Source organism: Chrysemys picta, chromosome 6 (assembly GCF_011386835.1).
Source record: "Chrysemys picta bellii isolate R12L10 chromosome 6, ASM1138683v2, whole genome shotgun sequence".
NCBI lineage: Eukaryota > Metazoa > Chordata > Testudines > Emydidae > Chrysemys > Chrysemys picta.
This window is the reverse complement of record NC_088796.1, coordinates 112,758,901-112,769,211: the sequence shown is the minus strand read 5'-3', so window position 1 is coordinate 112,769,211 and position 10,311 is coordinate 112,758,901. Positions and strand designations below refer to the sequence as shown.

At 38.9% G+C, this 10,311-nt stretch overlaps 1 long non-coding RNA gene across 1 annotated transcript; it reads right to left on the bottom strand.

The window, feature by feature from the left end:
- Nucleotides 1-1,516: 1,516 nt before the first annotated feature.
- Nucleotides 1,517-9,693, bottom strand: LOC135972502 (uncharacterized). The gene is made up of 3 exons (XR_010588963.1): nucleotides 9,555-9,693; nucleotides 8,895-9,015; nucleotides 1,517-2,999 (listed from the first exon to the last, which is right to left on the bottom strand). It is a non-coding gene; the product is annotated as an uncharacterized LOC135972502 (long non-coding RNA).
- Between the last annotated feature and the right edge of the window lie 618 nt (nucleotides 9,694-10,311).

Below are 10,311 nucleotides of genomic sequence, written 5' to 3'. Positions count from 1 at the left end.
CAAGCTACTGTAAGACATCAGCGAGTGCCGAGTTTACATTTATTTGTGTCTTATCACATTTACATAAAGTAATTGGACATGTGTACACGATCATTGTTGCAAAGGGTGCCGTCAAACCCTTGTCTGGATCATTTTCATTGCCATAGTTGTCCCATCATATATAGTAATGGGATTCTGATGTCACCCTGCTTTATATTTCCCTCTCTTATGAAACTGACAGTGTTTTAACCTGTGTTTAACACAGAGTGGACCATGGACAAGGGCTGGCTGAGATTCATCCCAGGTGAAACTGATATGATTCTGATTAGAATGGGGGAAGAAATGGAGTCGATTTTATCAAAACTCCTAATAGAAGGGAGTATGGCCCATGATTCATCACTAAGGGTCAGGTATAAGTGCTTGCTACTAGTACTTTCTAACATCTGCTCTTAAAAAAGGCTGCAGCCTTTTCTTCAGAATGGTGACTTCACCCCAATTATCCAAGCCTTTCTCATCTCAACATTGCATTACTCTAATAGCCTCTGCATAAGCATACCCTCAACACAGATTTACTGCAACACATTCTGCACGAGCGTGACCTGATCATTGCCTTATTGCAATGTGTTCTGCATGGCCTTAAAAACCATTCAGAAATTACACCTAGCACAGAATGTGTCTGCCGGTTTACAAAGTAGTATTTTCCATCGGGGCACATCATGCCTGTGCTCTATGATATAGTTTCCTTAGCTACCAAATGTTTTCCAGGTGAAGCTGAAGGCATTGGGTTTGACCTATAAAGAACCCATGTTTCTAATCATTACTACTCGAGAGAACTCCTCTTTCCCTATGTAATACCACAGCAGATGAACTTGGTTGACTCATATAAGCTAACAATCTCCTTGTCTGAAAGGGCTGGCAGTCGGATTTTCTTGGGGCTTGGAATTCACTCTTTCCTTGCGATTCCCCAAACCCCTATGAGCCACTGATTTCAAAAGAAGCAAAATAATACAGTGCATACCATGCTCCAAAAATGAACGGCGAAGCTAATTCGCTAAAAAAGCTGCTTAACAGGTGAATGGAGAACGCTGTTCTTCTGAAAACATTTCAAAACAAAAATTGACAAAAGCCATTGAAGCTAATGGCAGAACTCCCATGACTTCAAGAGGAGCAAGAATTGATGCTAATAAAATATCAGCCAGACTGTGAGCTGATCCCATGCAGGGGTGAAGGAAGACAAATAGCTCGGGTGTGCAGCAGCACTAAATTCCCCCAACAGTGGATAGAGTGAAATTAGGGCTATGTCTCTCGCACTGTGGAGCACATGCTAAGAATCCCAACTGTGGTTCTTGCTGCATGGTGGCCAACTCCCAAATGCAGAGCTGTGCATTCAGGGCACAATGCAGCTCTATATACCGTGGACAAAAATTACACATGCATTTATTATAACTGGTCAAAAACTGGAACATTTTTCTTACATTTTGTATAAAAATGTGTGCTCTTTTTTATGGACAACATTTTAAAAGCATTTTTTTTCTTATCCAGCTCTAATATTTTTACTTTAGCACCAACAATCTGAAATCATTTCCTCCCACCTCCATCTGAGATTGCAACCAGCTAAAAGAGCAGAGGGAACATTTTCCCTGGATGATTTCTCTTCACTGTTTTACGTGGTGATGTTGAAGCCTCAGCTGTTGTAAAAGGAAACACAGAACCGTGAACTTGGCAGGTGAGTGAAGGGAGAACTGATTTGCCAGCCACACACATTTTATTTCAAATGTCAATGTATTTACATATATTTTTATTTTCAAGGCTGCACTTCTATCCTGAGAATTAATTTGGAACTTACAAACTAATTTTTTTTAAACTAGCTGTACAGTTCAGTTTTATGTGACTTCTAAGAAGGGAACAGGTAGGAGACAAGCACAGGAAATGAGTTTTTAAAATAATATATCGTAATATTTTATCACTTTTAGCAACACCTAAGGAGTGCTAGGTGCTTTACAAACAAACAAGAAGTCAAGATCCCTGTCCTCCGAGTTTGTACATTTTGGACAAACCCTGCTTGCCTTTGTCACGGGAGTAGTCTCATTAACTTTAATTATGTAAATCAAGTGGATACAGCCCTGTATGCCTAACTCCTCATAATATGCACATTTCAATACTGTGGAAGTGACAGTAAAGGTGAACACAGTAAATCATAATGCTGGCTTTCCCCCATTAAATCAAAATAACTTTTGATGGTGGAATAATCTCATTTTAAAGGGCATATTAAATGTAAATATTGGAGATGTGTGTGTGTGTATATTTGCATATGTGGTATCCTTCGAGGAACAGTAAGTGTCCTTTTGATTTTAGTAGATGGGCGGAGTTTATGCTCTCTTCCTTTAATGTATCCATTTAAGTCTCAATTAAGCATAGGAAGAAAGAATACTGAGCCGTTAGAAAAACTAATATCCAGGCAGCAGCTGCAGAAGATAATGGATGGACTTACTTTTTACATTTTTAATCGCATGGACTGGATGAATTATTTAGGAACCTTAAATATATAATGCTTTCAAAGCAGGGAAATGGACCAGGTTTCTAAAGATATTGACTTCCAAAGTGCTATATGAAGAGGCCAAGTATTAAATTTTTAAATATTCTGATCTTAATCTTTACATTACAGACTATCAGTGTATTGATTGGAGCAGTGTGCTTTCTTTCTTCTTGTGAAGGCTGTTTGCAGATATCACTAGCTGTCATTCTGGGAAATGCATTATTGTATCTTCTTTATCTTCCCCCATAATCAGAGGCTTCCAGAGTTTGTTTTTATCAGGGTTGTTAGGTTTTTTTAAAGCATGATGTGTGGTTCTAATTTTCATGAAGAATAGCTTTTTTGTTCCAGTTTTCAGTGATCATGGCGATGTCATTAACTGCAACTTTGAATTGCACAAAGGTAAAGGTGCTGGTCTAGATCTTCTCTGCAAGTCAATCCAACTGCTCAAGAGGGTAGGGGGAGCTGAGTTAAATTACCAGGTCACCTTGGGAATAAACAGAGTGAGTATCAAGGGGGAAAAAAAGGCAGTTAGTCAGAATTGTAGGATTTCACATTTACTGTAAAAAGAGATTTACCAGTTCTAGGTAGAAATGCTACATCAGCATATACTTTAAATTATCAAAATGGTCTTACAAGCTTTAAACAAATGCTCCAATTTAAATAAACTCCAAAGCCCTTACACCATTCAACAAAGAATAGGGAATGTCAAGATGTGTCCTTACGCTCAAGGTCTCTCAGTAAAAGCACATAAAGCAAGAAGCCTGACAAAGTTCTCCTTCTTTCTTCCCTTGGGACCTACATACTGCTTACAGCATAGGTGGCACATAGCCTCCTGTGATATTAACGTGTAGTGGGACAAATTAAGAGCTATAATATGGTTTTAGTTTAAATTCTCAGTTTTCATAGATCATCAAGCCAGAAGGGACCATGAGGATCATTTAGTCTGACCTCCTCTATAACACAGGCCATAGGACTTCCCTGAACTAATTGTCTGAACTTTTGTTTGAATAACCTTAATGGGTGGTTTGCATCTGACAAGTGACTCTAATAAACACATGGTGGGGAGCACTTTGTGGAGATGCATACTTTAGTGTCATTTTAATTACACCTATAACACACCATTAGAGACAGATAGTGATGAAAAAAAATCACATCTTAATTTTCAATCACAGGACTGATATTCTTTTACTTGTAAACTCAGCAAATTTGATGTAGAAATCCCTGAGATGCATTGTGGAATACCACGTATACTGTAACTTTTACCAAGGATCACTGTTCAGATGAACATCACACATTACATACAAAAGCCATCAAATATGTTTAAACTAGTGATGAGTTCGCCTTAAAAGACTTGGTTCAGGTAAGTGCCCGAAAATTCAGATGATGAATCTCAGCTATAGCAATCTGATCTGTACAACTCAGTTGGAAATCTTCCAAGAGAAAGGTTTGCTGGTGAGGTTTCTTTATTTCTTACATCCAGTGTCTACGCTGAAATACAAAAGAGCAGTCTTTCTCAAGGTATATGGAACAGTCACCTACATTCCTACCTCGTACCCAGAAGTACTGAGGCTTGGAAATTTCTTTTTATTTAAATAAAACCAAAATCTTTTGCGCTTTGGGATACAACGTAGGGTTAGTTTTGACTTTTAACAAATTTCAAATTATGTATGGCAATGGGAGTTGATCTGCTGGACTGTTTTGGTCCATACACTACAGTACTCAACTCTATTGTGTAAGAATATTTAAATATTCAGTTTTATTGACCTAATAAGAGCTTGTCTTTCCTTGGCATTTTGGCTAAGATAAAGTATAATGCCAGTTTAGCAGCTGATATAGCATCTATTGGGAAACAATGTCCTTATATACGGGGGTATGGACTTGATGATCCAATAGGTCTTTGCCATCTCTAATTTCTATGATTTACAATGGTTCCTTCCTGAACAGGTTTGGCTCAATGTGTAAATATGTTCTTGAGGCCCAGATTAGTGATCCACAGGATATCAGTGGCTCTCAAACTTTCACATTGCCACTTTTAGGAACAACCTAAAATACAGTTTATTAATTAAAAAGGCTAATAGCCATTATGTACCTATATCTAAGGAGATATACAATACAGCATTGACTCAGCAGAGAACACCACTGTCATGTAAATCAGTCAGTGTCCACAGACTGCTGTTCATTGGATTCTCTGCTACTATAATGATCTATTGTAAATATGGAGGGGAAAAGCATTGTCATCTTTTACTGTCTAAACAGATTATGGTTTATGAGCTGCAGATTTTTTTTTCCCTTCTTAACACAGCAACCCTGATTTTGAACTAAATCCTGGCCTCAGTGCAGTACAAGATGGATAGAGCTGAGAAGTGTGCAGTGGCTCCATGGTTTCAGAAGCTGAAGCCGCACTTTTCAGGGGCGAGGGTGGGGGAAATAAAACCCTTCCACACAGCACTTACACGGTCAAACTTTTTCTTCTCCTCAGGTCAGAGTCCATCCCTCAAGGTCTTGGGAATAACATTTGGAAGGAACTGCATGTACATGCTTCCTTAACACCAGATGGGCAAATCAGGTTCCTGTCAATCCATTTTATGTGGACTGGGAAAACTGAATGGATCTCCATGGACAAAATGGGATCTAACGTAACTTTTGTGGATGTTCTCATTACCTGAATAAATACCCAGAGCTAAAGAAAATGAAACCTAATTCGTGTGAGTTGCAGAACTTTGAGGCTAATGGAATGTTACTACCACAAATCCCTGTGCAAATAAACAAACAAACACCCTAGCCATGAAGATTAGTTCACCTACCAAAACCACAGTACTAAATTTGACCTGCATAGAATATTCAAATTCTTTGTGTGTCAATAATTCTTTGGATTATGCATCTAAGCAACTTTCCTTTGGTTCTCCATAACTCATTATATTTTGTATCTTTTAAGTGTAATTCTTCTACTTCCAGTCATTATTGTAATGTCCGATATACCATATTTTCTTTGGTTATTGTATGATCAATTTTTCTGAAAATAAATGTTAAAAAGGAAAAGTGGAAAAATATATCCCATTATGAGAGAGCTATTTGCCAATGTGATAAAGTTGAAAGTAGTTAGTGTGAAAAACTGTTACTCTAGCAGGATATTGATTTATACTGAAATCCACAAGATGTATTGTAAGATAGTGAAAAACAGGCATGGTGTCATTACTGTAGTATCGGAATGCCTCTCAGATATTTATTACTTTATATCTGTAACTCCCTTTTAAGGTAGGGAAATATCACTATTTTACATTAAAAAAAAAAATCTTTCTTCATTTTAAATCAACATTTTGAAACAAACCAAAAAAGTTTCATTTTGGCTTTTGAGAACCCAAAACATTTCCATTTTCCAACTTTAATATTTTCCCACCTTTCTCTTCCCCCCCTTTTTTTCTTTCCTTTTATTCAATGGAATAAAGGGGAGAAGTTTTTGTTTGTTTGTTTTTAAATAAAAAACTAGGAGACAATGGGGACAATCACAATTTTCCTACCTATATACTGTTTTCCCCAACTGAAATAAGTTGGAAAATATTGCCAAAAAGTGTGAAAAAAATACCAGAATGAAAATATTTTACATCAAAATTAAACAAAAATGTTTTCATTTCAATATCTTGAAATGAAAGTAAAACCATTTGCACATCATTTTGAAAGGAAATGAAAATATTTATTTCAGTTCAATTAGAAATTGGTGGAAAACAATTTCTTTAATAAAAAATTTCACACAAGCATTTTTCCTGGTAATATGTTGTGGAAAAAATATCTGTTTTCTGGCCAGTTCTACTCATTAGGCGCTCTCTGGCTCAGTATGGTACACAGTGTTGAAGGGATCCCTGAGTTTCCTTTGAAAATCCCAACCATTCCATATATATTACATTTAAAAAAAAGCTACGTTAAAGGAACATTAAGGTTGCAAAGTCACTCAACATTTGGAAATGCCATAATTAAGATCATCCATGCAGCCTTAATTCATCCCTCTTCTGCATATGCATGATGCTACTCTAAGTACATGATCACATGCTAGTTTTTCCGCAAGATCTCTGCCACATTCAAGGCAGCGGATGGTGCTCACTGAATATGGTAGCTGTTCAATATATTTTTTTTATCCTCCTCATTTAGTACATGGACCCATGTGTTATTTACTGCACACCACCCAAATCCTGCAATGAATACAGAGTTATTAATTTCCTCATGGGATTTCTGAGGGTGGTCTTGCCATAAGATCTTAAAATCACTGCGTGTAAAGAGCTATTTCCACAACACCTGTGAGTGCCGTTCGTATTCTTGTCTCCCTTTTCAACATGAAGAATTGAGGCAAAAAGGTAAAGCCAACATTATCAAAAAGTATCAACTAATGGTGGTGCTCGGTTTGAGACGCCTAGCCCCTGGCTCTTCAGAATACTTAGCACTTTATATGTTCAGAGCAGAGATCTCATGACCTCAGTTTCCATTGAGTACTCCAATCTTCTGCACATCAGACCCCAGGTGTATCAATCTGAGAACCCAGAAATGTGAAAACACATTAGGCACCTCTGAAAGATACACAATTCCTTCCCTGCTCCCTTCTTCCAAAGGGAGTAGTAGTCTGCTGCTGGCCCTGTCCAGTATAGTATCACTGTCTACCTGTGTGTCAGCTCAGAATTGCATTGTTGCACTGCACCTCTCCACCCACTGCTTGCCCACCTGCATGGCTGTAAAATGGCTGGTCACAGAATCCCTGCTTTCCCTTGTGCCTGCAGTAGTGATGAGGGGAGGCTGCATAAGTGCATGGGAAATACATTACCCTTATGCCCTGGGATGGCCAGACAAGACTGGACCATGATATGGCCCTTCTTTTTAATGCTGGTTCACTTGCCGTGTATATTTTATTTTAACTGTTAAATACATACATAATCCATGTCTATGTGGGCTACAGAACAAGTAACAGAGGAAGGCAGAAGAAACTGGGTTTGAATTTTGCAAAACCTTGTTAGCTGAGGGTTTGGATTTGGCCTCTGTTCCATTTTTGAAGCACTCAAGTTGGTGGGAGGCAGTTGATGAAAAGGTTTTTGTTTTGGCCCATGTCTAGCAATTATTATTCTCGGTGTTTATTTTTGTGTGCTACAGAGCAGTAGTTACTTTAATATTTAACAAACTGTTTGTTATCAAAAAAGGAAAAAAATAGATTGAAGTGAATTTGTGTGTGTTTTCTATTTCCTAGCACACTTGCTTTCTGTGGTTTCTGATGTTATTTTTTCTTCCATGTGTTTCCGACAGCAACTTTCCACTTATAACTCCAAACTTTTGAAAATTATAAATTAGAGCAATGTAATGAAGTCAGAACTCCACATTTAAAATTTAATATATATACACACACACTTCGTAAGCAGAAACTTGCTATCTAACAGTAGTACAGTAGCATAGCAGTATTAAATGGTTTAATTATGCTACTGGTTCAGTCACAATAAATGTTGATTTTACAGGAGAAGTAACTTTTATCAGAAAATATTAAAGCATTTGGAAGAGAAGCACCTTTAAAAAGCACAGAACTACAATAAGTCTTGAAGCATTGATCTGAAAGGTCATTGGTATTATGTATGTTTTGCCATATTTGTTAGGCTTCATGGCTTTTAATAAGTTGCAACCCAGAGATAAATAAAATTATAAATGCACAAGTAGCATAGTCTAAATTCATTCCAGGTACCTAAGAGAGAAGGAATCAATAGGTTTAATCCATTTCTGGGAAGACTAGTCTATATAGTCATGGGGGGGGGGAAAAGTGTTACAAATTGTAACTGACAACTTGCAAATCATTGAAAGTTGCCAGTAACAATTGTTTCTAATAGAGGTAAGTGAAATATCAAGACACCATCTTCAAAGCTGTAGACTTCTATTAGTCAAGAGATCCATTTTCTAATTACTGTCCCCCTTAACTTGCTTATCTTACCTTAAGGTACTGTTCCAAAGCTTATCAATAAAGACCACCTTTGAAATGGGAATAAGCAGTTAACATAAGCAGATGGTTCTCGGAAAGTAGTTGTGTGATCTCTTCACAAAAGTGAGCTTGGACTAACACTATTTTGAATGTTCATCATGAGAACACAGCCTTTACAAAAATTGTAGTCTAATTTTTTGTCCTATCAACATAGGAAATATTAACATTTTATTACATCCCTATTGAGCATACCATGAGAATGCTGACAAAAAATGGATTGAAAATGTTCTTAACTTGCAACAAGATCTCAGTTAAGTTTGTATTCACTGCAAGATATGAAACGAAAGCACTGCATAAATGAATCATATTAATTACTGGTAGGCTAGAGGGACACAAATCAGAAACTTGTACTTGAATCAAAAAACAGATAAATGAAAATACCTGAGAATCAGTGGGTACTGTTTTCTCCTGATTACTAAAGTTTCCACTTGCTTTCCACAATCCCAGTTATGTTCTATTCAGACTCTCTCTCCTCTCAAATTTCCAAATACCCTGATAAAACCTGCAAAAACAAACAAAATAAATATACACAAGTAAATTTTTCCTTAGGGAATGTCTCCTGGAAAGACAAGTTCATTTTGTAAAAATTATTTTGGGGAAAGATTCTCATTGCTATGAATGGGCCTGATTCTCCTTTGGTTTACACTTGTGTAAGTCAGGAGTAACTTAGCTGGAGTCAATCAAATTACTCCATGTAGTGGGGAGGGACTCACCCCTGCAGTGCCTCCTGCTGGTGTCCTGGGAATTAGTTCATTTTCCAGCCTTGGAGACCTGCTGCAGGCCAGTGTCCCACTGCCGCTTGGCCCCCCATGTCCCTCCCAGGACTCCAGTGCCCAGTTATCTGGGGTGCTGCCCTTGGCAGTAACCTCTCACTCTTAGGGACTCCTCTCCCCAGGGAACCCCCACCCCCTATCCCCACCTCAGTTATAGGTTACTGCCAGTCACCAACTAGCCCCCGCTCCCTGGGGTAGACTGCAGCATAAGCCACTCATCACAGACAAGGGGGGTTTGGACCTGCTGCCCCTCTCTGCAACCCAGTACCTCTATGGGGCCTTGGACAAGGCCCTGCAGCCCGGGGAGTTGAGTTGCCAGCCTGGAGCTCCCCAGCCCCTCTGTCCTTTCCCGAGCCCTGCCTTACTCTAGGTACCCTGAGCTTCCCAGCAGCCAGGCCCCTCTCTCTCTCTCTCTGAAAGCAGAGAGAGACTTTCTGCTCCCTGGTCCCCTGCCCTCTTATAAGGGCTAGCTGTGGCCTGATTGGGGCGTGGCCCAGCTGTGGCCACTTCCCCAATCAGCCCAGGTTTTCAATTGGAATCCACCTTGCTTGACTTCTTGGTATCCTGAGCTGGCCTGACTTTGGTTACGGATTCGTGGTTCTGCTCTTAAGTTTGTCTCCTGCTGCTGATCTCCCGGTAACCTGCCTCTGGACACTTGACTTTTGGTTTGCCCTCTGGCCTATCTTGGACTCTGACCACCCGGTAACTGATCTGACCTGGCCTGACTCCCAACTCCTGCTCCTGCTCCAGTTGTGACACTCTATGACTGAAATATTGGAATTTCCATGAGACAAGAAATGCCAATTTTCAACCAGCCCAACATATAACCCTACAATGCTATTCTTTTAGGTCACTTGTCAGAGCATAACTGACATATAAATCCTGTTTTACTTTCAGAATGTATGGTTTACACAGCCTAACAGCAAGATAGTACTTCACCAAACTGAGCTGAAACCAACTGCCCTTAAAAGGCTGTCTGGTGACATAGCTAAGTTATATTCTGTAACGGATCACTCTTTTCAGTA